Genomic DNA, 19,113 nt, shown 5'->3' with positions numbered 1-19,113 from the left:
TTTGTATAGGACATAATTTTATCATAACACACAGCACAAGCTATAACGTTACTTACAACAAAGAGTACAAATTATAATTTTGACTTATAACACATAATACTAGCTATAACTTTGACATAACATATATTACAAGCTATAACGTTACCCATAATAAATACCACAAATTATAATTTTAACATGTAACACATAGCACATGCTATTACTTTAATTTATAACAAATAGTACAAGCTATATCTTTAAGTTATAACGCATAGCACAAACTATGACTTTACTTATAACAATTAGCATAAACTATTCTAGACCAGTAATATAGAAATATAGTACAAATCAGTAATACATAGATATAGTACAAACTAGTAATATATAGATATAGTACAAACCAGTGATATACAGATGTAGAGCAAACCAGTCATATAAAGATGTAATACACATTACAACAGTAGTATAACATCTAATTAAAATCACCTTCGGTTTTAAAAAACAGGTGGAGCCAAAAAATAGGATTTAATTAAGCAAAGAAAAGAAATGAAATCAAAATTGGCGGCAAAATTGGTAGCTACTCTGAAAACATTGATAATAAATCTACATCCAATATTCGTTTGTTAGTTAACCAGGCTGCGTATGTGTTCAGCTTGAGGCATAATGATGGTTATCACGAGTTTTGGTCAACACACAGCAACAAACTACAGCAAGTAAACAAGTAACACTTGACAGTAAACAAAATTAGCTTTAGGATCGCAACCCTTTTATTAGGATAGACTTGTACTTTAAGATTTAACTAGACTCTTTAAAATATATGTTGATATTTTTCCTCTCTAATAATCTTCTTAATAGTAACGCCATAGAATCTAGATTAACAGTTTCTTGACATCACCCGCACATACGCGGTACAGTCATACAAAACATTACAGTTTACAAGAATTGCCGAAGTTAATATTACATGACGTTGAACACTGTTTATTTATGATAATTCATAAAATTTAGAAAATTTGTGCTTAAACGTAAGCAATGAATAGTGAATAATAACTGTACACCCATTTTATTTTTGAAAACTTGAGTTACAAACTGGTAATCTTGTTTGCTTGACCTTACCAATACTTGTGTATCTGCACATCCTTTCACCTTGTAGTTTTGCTACTCTAAATCAGTTTTCTTTAATTCAATGACAAAAATCTAAAAAATGATCCACTTTTACTCTTGTTTGAAGCTTGAATAAAAGACTTAGACCAATAACTCATGTGACTTTTTTGCGCAGGCGTGCACAAATATTTTGGTTTTGTTGACTAACTTTGCACTTGTTGCTTATATTTAGATCAAATTTAACATCTAATTGTAGTTCGTTAATGCCTGCCAGTGTACGAAATTTGAATAAAATCCATAAAGGTAATTATATTTTTCTTTTAAATAAAATATACGTACCTTTTGATACGAATAAAATTGGATATTTTATATGTTGTGTATTTCTTGACGTATTGCTTTGAAATTTGTATGTGAAGTAAGGATCCAGTAGAGAATATCCACTAAAATATTTGATCTTCTGGATTATCATTGTTTGAGCTACAGAAAATGGAAAAGTTGCTAAACTGTTTGTTTGTTTGTTTTTAGAATTTCGCGCAAAGCTACTCGAGAGCTATCTGCGCTAGCCGTCCCTAATTCTGCAGTGTAAGACTAGAGGGAAGGCATTACCACCCACCGCCAACTCTTGGGCTACTCTTTTACCAATGAATAGTGGGATTAACCGTCACATTATAAACCCCCCCACGGGTGAAATGGGCGAGCATGTTTGGTGCGACGGGGATAGGTGCTAAACTATCACTTCTGTTAGTAACACACAGTGTATCCTGCAGGTTGTCTTGACCGCACGATACACTACCGTGTGTTTCGGTTTAGTGTATAGACACACTGTGCTTTGTACTATCGTTGTATTTATTTCTGTACGAATTGTTATATGGTTACTACAGACTCTAAACGTTCTCTCTTCTGGGCAGCCAGTAACGTTAGAAACATTTCTGTACAAATCAAATACGTATGAAAACTGTTGCTCAAATAAAGAACTGATTAATTCTTAGATTTCCACTACATCATCGTATGATGTGTGAGTCACCAAAATTACAGCATTTCATGACATCAAACTTTCAAAACATTAAATGTGTTGTAATATCAAGAATTTTCTCTAATATAAAATTAAAATATAATAACATATAAAATATAATAAAATTAAATATAATATAAAATTTTCTTTCGACACAAGTTTTATTAATATCAGATGTAGATAAAATAATTTAAAAATCGAAACTTCAGTTTTAGCTGTCAGATTTTTGCCTCCTAAAAACCAAAATTTTAACAGTGTTAAAAGATCTGTTGAAACATTTATTTTCTTGTTTTACAAAGTGGGTGGGAAATGGCCAGTAGTCACCCCATCTCTGGCGACTATGCTGCATGGTCGATAAACGGCCATTATATATTAGGAGAGGGATATTCTAATGTTTCATACTTGCAAAATCTTTCAAATCTCTATGCAATTCGCAAGCTTATTTATGCTCTCGAATGGTCACTTATTGCAGCTGACCCTATCATCACTTATGGTCATATTATTCTCTTTAGCCGTTTTGTCTTCGCATAACGTTCTGAACAACACAGAATTGTTGAGCTGCTTTCACTGATACTGTACAACAAATGTAAACATCTTAAAGTTCTTAAAGGGTTAGTAAACAACAAAGTCAGACTTCAACTTGAAAACATTTATGAAAATGGCACAAATAAAAAAGGCTACCTATCCCACAGTAAGAAGAGAACACTTTTAAAACTGTAACAGTGTTTTTTTATTTGATTATATCCATATTTAGAAATACTGTAATAATTCCCTTAAAGATTATGTTCTTCTCTTCGATTATATCTGCATTTGGAAATAGTGTAATACTTGTCTTGAAGATTATGTTCTCTTATTTGGTTATATACACGATTAGAAATAGTGTAGTACGTGCCCTAAAGATTATGTTCTTCTATTTGATTATTTCCATATTTAGAAAGAGTGTAATACTTTCCCCAAAGATTATGTTCTACTAATTTATTATACCCTCATTCAGAAATAATATAATACTTTCCATGTAGATTATGTTTTACTAATTTATTAAACCCACATTTAGAAATAGTGTAATACTTTTCCTAAAGATTATGTTCTACTAATTGATTATACCCACATTTAGAAATAGTGCAATACTTTCCCTGAAGATTATGTTTTATTAACTTATTATACCCACATTTAGAAATGGTGTAATACTTTCCCTAAAGATTATGTTCTACTAATTGATTATACCCACGTTTAGTAATAGTGTAATACTTTCACTGAAGATTATGTTTTACTAATTTATTATACCCACATTAAGAAATAGTGTGATACTTTCCCTAAAAATTATGTTCTACAAATTGATTATACCTACATTTAAAAATAGTGCAATACTTTCCTAAAGATTACGTTTTATTAATTTATTATACCCACGTTTAGAAATAGTGTAATACTTTTCCTAAAGATTATGTTTTATTAATTTATTATACCCACATTTAGAAATAGTGCAATACTTTCCCTAAAGTTTATGTTCTACTAATTGATTATACCCACGTTTAGAAATAGTGCAATACTTTCCCTGAAGATTATGTTTTGCCTATTTATTATACCCACGTTAAGAAATAATGTAATACTTTCCCTAAAGATTATGTTTTAATAATTTATTATACCCACATTTAGAAATGGTGTAATACTTTTCCTAAAGATTATGTTCTACTAATTGATTATACCCACGTTTAGAAATAGAGTAATACTTTCCCTGAAGATTATGTTTTACTAGTTTATTATACCCACATTTAGAAATAGTGTGATACTTTCCCTAAAGATTATGTTCTACTAATTGATTATACCCACATTTAAAAATAGTGCAATACTTTCCTAAAGATTATGTTTTATTAATTTATTATAGCCACGTTTAGAAATAGTGTAATACTTTTCCTAAAGTTTATGTTTTATTAATTTATTATACCCACATTTAGAAATAGTGCAATATTTTCCCTAAGATTATGTTTTATTATTTATTATACCCACGTTTAGAAATAGTGTAATACTTTCCCTAAAGATTATGTTCTACTAATTGATTATACCCACATTTAGAAATAGTGCAATACTTTCCCTAAAGTTTATGTTCTACTAATTGATTATACCCACGTTTAGAAATAGTGCAATACTTTCCCTGAAGATTATGTTTTGCCTATTTATTATACCCACGTTAAGAAATAATGTAATACTTTCCCGAAAGATTATGTTTTAATAATTTATTATACCCACATTTAAAAATAGTGTAAAACTTTCCCTAAAGATTATGTTTTATTAATTTATTATAGCTACGTTTAGAAATAGTGTAACCCTTTTCCTAAAGTTTATGTTTTATTAATTTATTATACCCACATTTAGAAATAGTGCAATATTTTCCCTAAAGATTATGTTTTATTATTTATTATACCCACGTTTAGAAATAGTGTAATACTTTCCCTAAAGATTATTTTCTACTAATTGATTATACCCACATTTAGAAATAGTGTAATACTTTCCCTAAATATTATGTTTTATTAATTCATTATACCCACATTTAGAAATAGTGCAATACTTTCCCTAAATATTATGTTTTGCTAATTTATTATACCCACGTTCAGAAATAGTGTAATACTTTCCCTAAAGTTTATGTTTTATTAATTTATTATACCCACATTTAGAAATAGTGTGATACTTTAACTAAAGTTTATGTTTTATTAATTTATTATACCCACGTTTAGAAAAAATGTAATACTTTCCCGAAAGATTATGTTTTATTTATTTATTATACCCACATTTAAAAATAGTGTGATACTTTCCTTAAATATTATGTTTTATTAATTCATTATATCCACATTTAGAAATAGTGCAATACTTTCCCTAAAGATTATGTTCTACTATTTGATTATACCCTCGTTTAAAAATAGGGTAATACTTTCGCTAAAGATTATGTTTAATTAATTTATTATACCCACAATTAGAAATGGTGTAATACTTTCCCTAAAGATTATGTTTTATTATTTATTATAACCACGTTTAGAAATAGAATAATACTTTCTTTGAAGATTATGTTTTACTAATTTATTATACCCACATTTAGAAATAGTGTGATACTTTAACTAAAGTTTATGTTTTATTAATTTATTATACCCACATTTAGAAATATTGTAATACTTTCCATAAATATTATGTTTTACTAATTCATTATACCCACATTTAGAAATATTGCAATACTTTCCCTAAAGATTATGTTTTGCTAATTTATTATACCAACATTTAGAAATGGTGTAATACATTCCCTAAAAATTATGTTCTACTAATTGATTATACCCACATTTAGAAATGGTGTAATACTTTTCCTAAAGATTATGTTTTACTAATTGATTATACCCACGTTTAGAAATAGTGTAATACTTTCCCTCAAGATTATGTTCTACTAATTGATTATACCCACGTTGAGAAATAGTGTAATACTTTCCCGAGAGATTATGTTTTATTAATTTATTATACTTACATTTAGAAATGGTGTAATACTTTCTTTAAACATTATGTTCTACTAATTCATTATACCCACATTTAAAAATAGTGCAATGCATTCCCTAAATATTATGTTTTATTAATTTATTATAGCAACGTTTAGAAATAATGCAATACTTTCCCTAAATATTATGTTTTATTTATTTATTATACCCACGTTTAGAAATAGTGTAATACCTTCTTTAAAGATTATGTTCTACTAATTGATTATACCCATATTTAAAAATAGTGTAATACTTTCCCTAAATATTATGATTTATTAATTCATTGTACCAACATTTAGAAATAGTGCAATACTTTCCCTAAAGATTATGTTTTGCTAATTTATTATACCCACATTTAGAAATAGTGTAATACTTTCCCGAAACATTATGTTTTATTAATTTATTATAACCACGTTTAGAAATTGTGTAATACTTTCGTTGAAGATTATGTTCTACTAATTTATTATACCCACATTTAGAAACAGTGTAATACTTTCCCTAAAGGTTATGTTCTACTAATTCATTATACCCACGTTTAGAAATAGTGTAATACTTCCCCGAAAGATTATGTTTTATTAATTTATTATACCCACGTTTAGAAATAGTGTAATACTTTCCCTAAATATTATGTTCTACTAATTTATTATACCCACATTTAGAAATAGTGTAATACTTTCCCGAATGATTATGTTTTATTAATTTATTATACCCACATTTAGAAATGGTGCAATACTTTCGCTAAAGATTATGTTTTATTAATTTATTATACCCACATTTAGAAAGGTGTAACACATTCCCTAAAGATTATGTTCTACTAATTGATTATACCCACGTTTAGAAATAGTGAAATTCTTTCCCTGAAGATTATGTTTTATTAAATCATTATATCCACATTTAAAAATAGTGCAATACTTTCTTTGAAAATTATGTTTTGCTAATTTATTATACCCACGTTTAGAAAGATTGTAATCCTTTCACTAAAAATTATGTTCTACTAATTTATTATACCAACATTTAGAAATAGTGTAATACTTTCCCGAATGATTATGTTTTATTAATTTATTATACACACATTTAGAAATGGTGTAATACTTTCGCTAAAGATTATGTTTTATTAATTTATTATACCCACATTTAGAAAGGTGTAACACATTCCCTAAAGATTATGTTCTATTAATTGGTTATACCCACATTTACAAATAGTGTAATACTTTCCCTAAAGAGTATGTTCTACTAATTGATTATACCCACATTTAAGAATAGTTCAATACTTTCCCTGAAGATTATGTTTTGCTAATTTATTATACCCACGTTTAGAAATAGAGTAATACTTTCCATGAAGATTTTATACTCATTTATTATACCCACATTTAGAAATAGTGTAATAATTTTCCTAAAGATTATGTTTTACTAATTGTTTATACCCAAATTTAGAAACGTTGTAATACTTTCCTTAAACATTTTGTTCTACCAATTGATTATACCCACATTTTAAAATAGTGCAATACTTTCTCTAAAGATTATGATTTATTAATTGATTATAACCACATTTAGAAATAGTGTAATACTTTCCCGAAAGATTATGTTTTATTAATTTATTATACCAACATTTAGAAATGGTATAAAACTTTTCCTAAAGATTATGTTATATTAATTTATTATACCCACATTTAGAAATGGTGTAATACATTCCCTAACGATTATGTTCTACTAATTGATTATACCCACATTTAGAAATAGTGCAATACTTTCCCTAAAGATTAAGATTTATTAATTTATTATAACCACGTTTAAAAATAGTTTAATACTTTCCTTGAAGATTATGTTCTACTAATTTTTTATACCCACATTTAGAAATAGTGTAATACTTTCCCTAAAGATTTTGTTCTAGTAATTGATTATACCCACATTTAGAAATAGTGCAATACTTTCCCTGAAGATTATGATATACTAATTTATTATACCCACGTTTAGAAATAGGGAATATTTTCACTAAAGATTATGGTCTACTAATTTATTTAACCCACGTTTAGAAATAGTCTAATACTTTCCCTAAAGATTATGTTTTACTAATTGATTACACCCAGGTGTGGAAATAGTGTAATACTTTCTCTAATGATTATGTTCTACTAATTTATTACACCCACATTAAAAAATAGTGTAATAATTTTCCTAAAGATTATGTTTTACTAATTGATTATAACCACAATTAGAAATAGTGTAATAATTTCCCTAAAGATTATGTTTTATTAATTTATTAAACCCACGTTTAGAAATAGTGCAATACTTTCCCTAAAGATTATGTTCTACTATTTGATTATACCCTCGTTTAAAAATAGGGTAATACTTTCGCTGAAGATTATGTTTAATTAATTTATTATACCCACAATTAGAAATGGTGTAATACTTTCCCTAAAGATTATGTTTTATTATTTATTATAACCACGTTTAGAAATAGAATAATACTTTCTTTGAAGATTATGTTTTACTAATTTATTATACCCACATTTAGAAATAGTGTGATACTTTAACTAAAGTTTATGTTTTATTAATTTATTATACCCACATTTAGAAATATTGTAATACTTTCCATAAATATTATGTTTTACTAATTCATTATACCCACATTTAGAAATATTGCAATACTTTCCCTAAAGATTATGTTTTGCTAATTTATTATACCAACATTTAGAAATGGTGTAATACATTCCCTAAAAATTATGTTCTACTAATTGATTATACCCACATTTAGAAATGGTGTAATACTTTTCCTAAAGATTATGTTTTACTAATTGATTATACCCACGTTTAGAAATAGTGTAATACTTTCCCTCAAGATTATGTTCTACTAATTGATTATACCCACGTTTAGAAATAGTGTAATACTTTCCCGAGAGATTATGTTTTATTAATTTATTATACTTACATTTAGAAATGGTGTAATACTTTCTTTAAACATTATGTTCTACTAATTCATTATACCCACATTTAAAAATAGTGCAATACATTCCCTAAATATTATGTTTTATTAATTTATTATAGCAACGTTTAGAAATAATGCAATACTTTCCCTAAATATTATGTTTTATTTATTTATTATACCCACGTTTAGAAATAGTGTAATACCTTCTTTAAAGATTATGTTCTACTAATTGATTATACCCATATTTAAAAATAGTGTAATACTTTCCTAAATATTATGATTTATTAATTCATTGTACCAACATTTAGAAATAGTGCAATACTTTCCTAAAGATTATGTTTTGCTAATTTATTATACCCACGTTTAGAAATAGTGTAATACTTTCCCGAAAAATTATGTTTTATTAATTTATTATAACCACGTTTAGAAATTGTGTAATACTTTCGTTGAAGATTATGTTCTACTAATTTATTATACCCACATTTAGAAATAGTGTAATACTTTCCCTAAAGATTATGTTCTACTAATTCATTATACCCACGTTTAGAAATAGTGTAATACTTCCCCGAAAGATTATGTTTTATTAATTTATTATACCCACGTTTAGAAATAGTGTAATACTTTCCCTAAATATTATGTTCTACTAATTTATTATACCCACATTTAGAAATAGTGTAATACTTTCCCGAATGATTATGTTTTATTAATTTATTATACCCACATTTAGAAATGGTGCAATACTTTCCTAAAGATTATGTTTTATTAATTTATTATACCCACATTTAGAAAGGTGTAATACATTCCCTAAAGATTATGTTCTACTAATTGATTATACCCACGTTTAGAAATAGTGAAATACTTTCCCGGAAGATTATGTTTTATTAAATCATTATATCCACATTTAAAAATAGTGCAATACTTTCTTTGAAAATTATGTTTGCTAATTTATTATACCCACGTTTAGAAAGATTGTAATACTTTCACTAAAGATTATGTTCTACTAATTTATTATACCAACATTTAGAAATAGTGTAATACTTTCCCGAATGATTATGTTTTATTAATTTATTATACACACATTTAGAAATGGTGTAATACTTTCGCTAAAGATTATGTTTTATTAATTTATTATACCCACATTTAGAAAGGTGTAACACATTCCCTAAAGATTATGTTCTACTAATTGATTATACCCACATTTACAAATAGTGTAATACTTTCCCTAAAGAGTATGTTCTACTAATTGATTATACCCACATTTAAGAATAGTTCAATACTTTCCCTGAAGATTATGTTTTACTAATTTATTATACCCACGTTTAGAAATAGTGTAATACTTTCCATGAAGATTTTATACTCATTTATTATACCCACATTTAGAAATAGTGTAATAATTTCCCTAAAGATTATGTTCTACTAATTGTTTATACCCAAATTTAGAAATGTTGTAATACTTTCCTTAAACATTTTGTTCTACCAATTGATTATACCCACATTTTAAAATAGTGCAATACTTTCCCTAAAGATTATGATTTATTAATTGATTATAACCACATTTAGAAATAGTGTAATACTTTCCCGAAAGATTATGTTTTATTAATTTATTATACCCACATTTAGAAATGGTGTAATACTTTTCCTAAAGATTATGTTATATTAATTTATTATACCCACATTTAGAAATGGTGTAATACATTCCCTAAAGATTATGTTCTACTAATTGATTATACCCACATTTAGAAATAGTGCAATACTTTCCCTAAAGATTATGATTTATTAATTTATTATAACCACGTTTAAAAATAGTTTAATACTTTCCTTGAAGATTATGTTCTACTAATTTTTTATACCCACATTTAGAAATAGTGTAATACTTTCCCTAAAGATTTTGTTCTAGTAATTGATTATACCCACATTTAGAAATAGTGCAATACTTTCCCTGAAGATTATGATATACTAATTTGTTATACCCACGTTTAGAAATAGGGAATATTTTCACTAAAGATTATGTTCTACTAATTTATTATAACCCACGTTTAGAAATAGTGTAATACTTTCCCTAAAGATTATGTTTTACTAATTGATTATACCCATGTTAGAAATAGTGTAATACTTTCTCTAATGATTATGTTCTACTAATTTATTACACCCACATTAAAAAATAGTGTAATAATTTTCCTAAAGATTATGTTTTACTAATTGATTATAACCACAATTAGAAATAGTGTAATAATTTCCCTAAAGATTATGTTTTATTAATTTATTAAACCCACGTTTAGAAATAGTGCAATACTTTCCCTAAAGATTATGTTCTACTATTTGATTATACCCTCGTTTAAAAATAGGGTAATACTTTCCTAAAGATTATGTTTAATTAATTTATTATACCCACATTTAGAAATGGTGTAATACTTTCCCTAGAGATTATGTTTTATTAATTTATTATAGCCACGTTTAGAAATAGAGTAATACTTTCTATGAAGATTATGTTTTACTAATTTATTATACCCACATTTAGAAATAGTGTAATACTTTAACTAAAGATTATGTTTTATTAATTTATTATACCCACATTTAGAAATATTGTAATACTTTCCATAAATATTATGTTTTACTAATTCATTATACCCACATTTAGAAATATTGCAATACTTTCCTAAAGATTATGTTTTACTAATTTATTATACCAACATTTAGAAATGGTGTAATACATTCCCTAAAATTATGTTCTACTAATTGATTATACCCACATTTAGAAATGGTGTAATACTTTCCCTAAAGATTATGTTTTACTAATTTATTATACCCACGTTTAGAAATAGTGTAATACTTTCCCTAAAGATTATGTTCTACTAATTGATTATACCCACGTTTAGAAATAGTGTAATACTTTCCCGAGAGATTATGTTTTATTAATTTATTATACTTACATTTAGAAATGGTGTAATACTTTCTTTAAACATTATGTTCTACTAATTGATTATACCCACATTTAAAAATAGTGCAATACATTCCCTAAATATTATGTTTTATTAATTTATTATAGCAACGTTTAGAAATAATGCAATACTTTTCCTAAATATTATGTTTTATTTATTTATTATACCCACGTTTAGAAATAGTGTAATACTTTCCCTAAAGATTATATTCTACTAATTGATTATACCCATATTTAAAAATAGTGTAATACTTTCCCTAAATATTATGATTTATTAATTCATTGTACCAACATTTAGAAATAGTGCAATACTTTCCCTAAAGATTATGTTTTGCTAATTTATTATACCCACGTTTAGAAATAGTGTAATACTTTCCCGAAAGATTATGTTTTATTAATTTATTATAACCACGTTTAGAAATTGTGTAATACTTTCGTTGAAGATTATGTTCTACTAATTTATTATACCCACATTTAGAAATAGTGTAATACTTTCCCTAAAGATTATGTTCTACTAATTGATTATACCCACGTTTAGAAATAGTGTAATACTTTCCCGAAAGATTATGTTTTATTAATTTATTATACCCACGTTTAGAAATAGTGTAATACTTTCCCTAAAGATTATGTTCTACTAATTTATTATACCCACATTTAGAAATAGTGTAATACTTTCCCGAATGATTATGTTTTATTAATTTATTATACCCACATTTAGAAATGGTGTAATACTTTCCTAAAGATTATGTTTTATTAATTTATTATACCCACTTTTAGAAAGGTGTAATACATTCCCTAAAGATTATGTTCTACTAATTGATTATACCCACGTTTAGAAATAGTGTAATACTTTCCCTGAAGATTATGTTTTATTAATTCATTATATCCACATTTAAAAATAGTGCAATACTTTCTTTGAAAATTATGTTTGCTAATTTATTATACCCACGTTTAGAAAGATTGTAATACTTTCACTAAAAATTATGTTCTACTAATTTATTATACCCACATTTAGAAATAGTGTAATACTTTCCCGAATGATTATGTTTTAATAATTTATTATACCCACATTTAGAAATGGTGTAATACTTTCGCTAAAGATTATGTTTTATTAATTTATTATACCCACATTTAGAAAGGTGTAATACATTCCCTAAAGATTATGTTCTACTAATTGATTATACCCACATTTAGAAATAGTGTAATACTTTCCCTAAAGATTATGTTCTACTAATTGATTATACCCACATTTAAGAATAGTTCAATACTTTCCCTGAAGATTATGTTTTACTAATTTATTATACCCACGTTTAGAAATAGTGTAATACTTTCCATGAAGATTTTATACTCATTTATTATACCCACATTTAGAAATAGTGTAATAATTTTCCTAAAGATTATGTTTTACTAATTGTTTATACCCAAATTTAGAAACGTTGTAATACTTTCCTTAAACATTATGTTCTACTAATTGATTATACCCACATTTTAAAATAGTGCAATACTTTCCCTAAAGATTATGTTTTATTAATTTATTATACCAACATTTAGAAATGGTGTAATACTTTTCCTAAAGATTATGTTATATTAATTTATTATACCCACATTTAGAAATGGTGTAATACATTCCCTAAAGATTATGTTCTACTAATTGATTATACCCACATTTAGAAATAGTGCAATACTTTCCTAAAGATTATGTTTTATTAATTTATTATACCCACGTTTAGAAATAGTGTAATACTTTCCTTAAAGATTATGTTCTACTAATTTATTATACCCACATTTAGAAATAGTGTAATACTTTCCCTAAAGATTATGTTCTACTAATTGATTATACCCACATTTAGAAATAGTGCAATACTTTCCCTGAAGATTATGTTTTACTAATTTATTATACCCACGTTTAGAAATAGTGAATATTTTCACTAAAGATTATGTTCTACTAATTTATTATACCCACGTTTAGAAATAGTGTAATACTTTCCCTAAAGATTATGTTTTACTAATTGATTATACCCATGTTTAGAAATAGTGTAATACTTTCTCTAAAGATTATGTTCTACTAATTTATTATACCCACATTTAAAAATAGTGTAATACTTTTCCTAAAGATTATGTTTTACTAATTGATTATAACCACATTTAGAAATAGTGTAATACTTTCCCTAAAGATTATGTTTTATTAATTTATTATACCCACGTTTAGAAATAGTGTAATACTTTCCCTAAAGATTATGTTCTACTAATTGATTATACCCACGTTTAGAAATAGTGTAATACTTTCCTAAAGATTATGTTTTACTAATTTATTATACCCACATTTAGAAATAGTGTAATACATTTCCTAAAGATTATGTTCTACTAATTGATTATACCCACATTTAGAAATAGTGCAATACTTTCCTAAAGATTATGTTTTATTAATTTATTATACCCACGTTTAGAAATAGTGTAATACTTTTCCTAAAGATTATGTTTTATTAATTTATTATACCCACATTTAGAAATAGTGTAATACTTTCCTAAAGATTATGTTCTACTAATTGATTATACCCACGTTTAGAAATAGTGCAATACTTTCCCTAAAGATTATGTTTTACTAATTTATTATACCCACATTTAGAAATAGTGTAATACTTTCCCTAAAGATTATGTTTTAATAATTTATTATACCCACATTTAGAAATGGTGTAATACTTTCTCTAAAGATTATGTTCTACTAATTGATTATACCCAAGTTTAGAAATAGTGTAATACTTTCACTGAATATTATGTTTTACTAATTTATTATACCCACATTTAGAAATAGTGTAATACTTTCCCTAAAGATTATGTTCTACTAATTGATTATACCCACATTTAGAAATAGTGCAATACTTTCCCTAAAGATTATGTTTTATTAATTTATTATACCCACGTTTAGAAATAGTGTAATACTTTCCCTAAAGATTATGTTTTATTAATTTATTATACCCACATTTAGAAATAGTGTAATACTTTCCTAAAGATTATGTTTTATTATTTATTATACCCACGTTTAGAAATAGTGTAATACTTTCCCTAAAGATTATGTTCTACTAATTGATTATACCCACATTTAGAAATAGTGTAATACTTTCCTAAAGATTATGTTTTATTAATTTATTATACCCACGTTTAGAAATAGTGTAATACTTTCCCTAAAGATTATGTTTTATTAATTTATTATACCCACATTTAGAAATAGTGTAATACTTTCCTAAAGATTATGTTTTATTAATTTATTATACCCACATTTAGAAATAGTGCAATACTTTCCCTAAAGATTATGTTCTACTATTTGATTATACCCACGTTTAGAAATAGTGTAATACTTTCCTAAAGATTATGTTTAATTAATTTATTATACCCACATTTAGAAATAGTGTAATACTTTCCTAAAGATTATGTTTTATTAATTTATTATACCCACGTTTAGAAATAGTGTAATACTTTCCCTAAAGATTATGTTTTACTAATTTATTATACCCACATTTATAAATAGTGTAATACTTTCCTAAAGATTATGTTTTATTAATTTATTATACCCACATTTAGAAATAGTGTAATACTTTCCTAAAGATTATGTTTTACTAATTTATTATACCCACATTTAGAAATAGTGTAATACTTTCCCTAAAGATTATGTTTTACTAATTTATTATACCTACATTTAGAAATAGTGTAATACTTTCCCTAAAGATTATGTTTTATTAATTTATTATAACCACGTTTAGAAATAGTGTAATACTTTCCTTGAAGATTATGTTCTACTAATTTATTATACCCACATTTAGAAATAGTGTAATACTTTCCCTAAAGATTATGTTTTATTAATTTATTATACCCACATTTAGAAATAGTGTAATACTTTCCCTAAAGATTATGTTTTATTAATTTATTATACCCACATTTAGAAATAGTGTAATACTTTCCCTAAAGATTATGTTCTACTAATTGATTATACCCACGTTTAGAAATAGTGCAATACTTTCCCTAAAGATTATGTTTTATTAATTAATTATACCCACATTTAGAAATAGTGCAATACTTTCCTTGAAAATTATGTTTGCCTAATTTATTATACCCACGTTTAGAAATAGTGTAATACTTTCCTAAAGATTATGTTCTACTAATTTATTATACCAACATTTAGAAATAGTGTAATACTTTCCCTAAAGATTATGTTTTATTAATTTATTATACCCACATTTAGAAATAGTGTAATACTTTCCTAAAGATTATGTTTTATTAATTTATTATACCCACATTTAGAAATAGTGTAATACTTTCCCTAAAGATTATGTTCTACTAATTGATTATACCCACATTTACAAATAGTGTAATACTTTCCTAAAGAGTATGTTCTACTAATTGATTATACCCACATTTAAGAATAGTTCAATACTTTCCTAAAGATTATGTTTTACTAATTTATTATACCCACGTTTAGAAATAGTGTAATACTTTCCATGAAGATTTTATACTCATTTATTATACCCACATTTAGAAATAGTGTAATAATTTTCCTAAAGATTATGTTTTACTAATTGATTATAACCACATTTAGAAATAGTGTAATAATTTCCCTAAAGATTATGTTCTACTAATTGTTTATACCCAAATTTAGAAATGTTGTAATACTTTCCTTAAACATTTTGTTCTTACAATTGATTATACCCACATTTTAAAATAGTGCAATACTTTCCCTAAAGATTATGATTTATTAATTGATTATAACCACATTTAGAAATAGTGTAATACTTTCCCTAAAGATTATGTTTTATTAATTTATTATACCCACATTTAGAAATAGTGTAATACTTTCGCTAAAGATTATGTTTTATTAATTTATTATACCCACATTTAGAAATGGTGTAATACTTTCCCTAAAGATTATGTTTTATTAATTTATTATACCCACATTTAGAAATAGTGTAATACTTTCCCTAAAGATTATGTTCTACTAATTCATTATACCCACATTTAGAAATAGTGTAATACCTTCCCTAAATATTATGCTTTATTAATTCATTATACCCACATTTAGAAATAGTGCAATACTTTCCCTAAAGATTATGTTCTTCTAATTGATTATACCCACGTTAAGAAATAGTGTAATACTTTCCGTGAAGATTATGTTTTGCTAATTTATTATATCAACGTTTAAAAATAATGTAATACTTTCCCTAAAGATTATGTTTTATTAATTTATTATACCCACGATTAGAAATAGTGTAATACTTACGCCAAAGATTATGTTTTATTAATTTATGATACCCACATTTAGAAATAGTGTAATACATTCCCTAAAGATTATGTTCTACTAATTGATTATACCCACATTTAGAAATAGTGTAATACTTTCCCTAAAGATTATGTTCTACTAATTGATTATACCCATCTTTAGAAATAGTGTAATACTTTCCCTAAAGATTATGTTTTACTAATTCATTATACCCACATTTAGAAATAGTGCAATACTTTCCCTAAAGATTATGTTTTACTAATTTATTATACCCACGTTTAGAAATAGTGTAATACTTTCCCTAAAGATTATGTTCTACTAATTTATTATACCCACGTTTAGAAATAGTGTAATACTTTCCCTAAAGATTATGTTTTATTAATTTATTATACCCACATTTAGAAATGGTGTAATACTTTCTTTAAAGATTATGTTCTACTAATTGATTATACCCACATTTAAAAATAGTGCAATACATTTCCTAAAGATTATGTTTTATTAATTTATTATACCCACGTTTAGAAATAGTGTAATACTTTTCCTAAAGATTATGTTTTATTAATTTTTATACCCACGTTTAGAAATAGTGTAATACTTTCCCTAAAGATTATGTTCTACTAATTGATTATACCCACATTTAGAAATAGTGTAATACTTTCCCTAAAGATTATGTTTTACTAATTTATTATACCCACGTTTAGAAATAGTGTAATACTTTCCATAAAGATTTTATACTCATTTATTATACCCACATTTAGAAATAGTGTAATAATTTTCCTAAAGATTATGTTTTACTAATTGATTATAACCACATTTAGAAATAGTGTAATAATTTCCCTAAAGATTATGTTCTACTAATTGTTTATACCCAAATTTAGAAATGTTGTAATACTTTCCTTAAACATTTTGTTCTACTAATTGATTATACCCACATTTTAAAATAGTGCAATACTTTCCCTAAAGATTATGATTTATTAATTGATTATAACCACATTTAGAAATAGTGTAATACTTTCCCTAAAGATTATGTTCTACTAATTTATTATACCCACGTTTAGAAATAGTGTAATACTTTCCCTAAAGATTATGTTTTATTAATTTATTATACCCACATTTAGAAATAGTGTAATACTTTCCCTAAAGATTATGTTCTACTAATTGATTATACCCACATTTAAAAATAGTGCAATACATTTCCTAAAGATTATGTTTTATAATTTATTATACCCACGTTTAGAAATAGTGTAATACTTTCCCTAAAGATTATGTTTTATTAATTTATTATAACCACATTTAGAAATAGTGTAATACTTTCCTAAAGATTATGTTCTACTAATTTATTATACCCACGTTTAGAAATAGTGTAATACTTTCCCTAAAGATTATGTTCTACTAATTTATTATACCCACATTTAGAAATAGTGTAATACTTTCCCTAAAGATTATGTTTTACTAATTGATTATACCCATTTTAGAAATAGTGTAATACTTTCCCTTAAGATTATGTTCTACTAATTTATTATACCCACATTTAGAAATAGTGTAATACTTTTCCTAAAGATTATGTTTTACTAATTGATTATACCCACATTTAGAAATAGTGTAATACTTTCCCTAAAGATTATGTTCTACTAATTGTTTATACCCACATTTAGAAATGGTGTAAAACTTTCTTTAAACATTTTGTTCTATCAATTGATTATACCCACATTTAAAAATAGTGCAATACTTTCCCTAAAGATTATGTTTTATTAATTTATTATACCCACATTTAGAAATGGTGTAATACTTTCCCTAAAGATTATGTTCTACTAATTGATTATACCCAACTTTAGAAATAGTGTAATACTTTCACTGAATATTATGTTTTACTAATTTATTATACTCAAATTTAGAAATAGTGTGATACTTTCCCTAGAGATTATGTTCTACAAATTGATTATACCTACATTTAAAAATAGTGCAATACTTTCCACAAAGATTATGTTTTATTAATTTAATATACCCACGTTTAGACAAAAGTAATACTTTTCCTAAATATTATGTTCTACTAATTTATGATTCCCACGTTTAGAAATAGTGTAATACTTTCCCTAAAGATTATGTTTTATTAATTTATTATACCCACATTTAGAAATAGTGTAATACTTTCCCTAAAGATTATGTTTTATTAATTTATTATACCCACATTTAGAAATGGTGTAATACTTTCTTTAAACATTATATTCTACTAATTGATTATACCCTCATTAAAAAATACTGCAAAACATTTCCTAAAGATTATGTTTTATAATTTATTATACCCACATTTAGAAATGGTGTAATACTTTCCTTAAAGATTATGTTTTATTAATTTATTATACTCACATTTAGAAATAGTGT

This window comes from Tachypleus tridentatus, chromosome 7 (assembly GCF_004210375.1).
Source record: "Tachypleus tridentatus isolate NWPU-2018 chromosome 7, ASM421037v1, whole genome shotgun sequence".
NCBI lineage: Eukaryota > Metazoa > Arthropoda > Merostomata > Xiphosura > Limulidae > Tachypleus > Tachypleus tridentatus.
The sequence above is the reverse complement of the archived record's forward strand: the minus strand, read 5'-3'. Positions refer to the sequence as shown.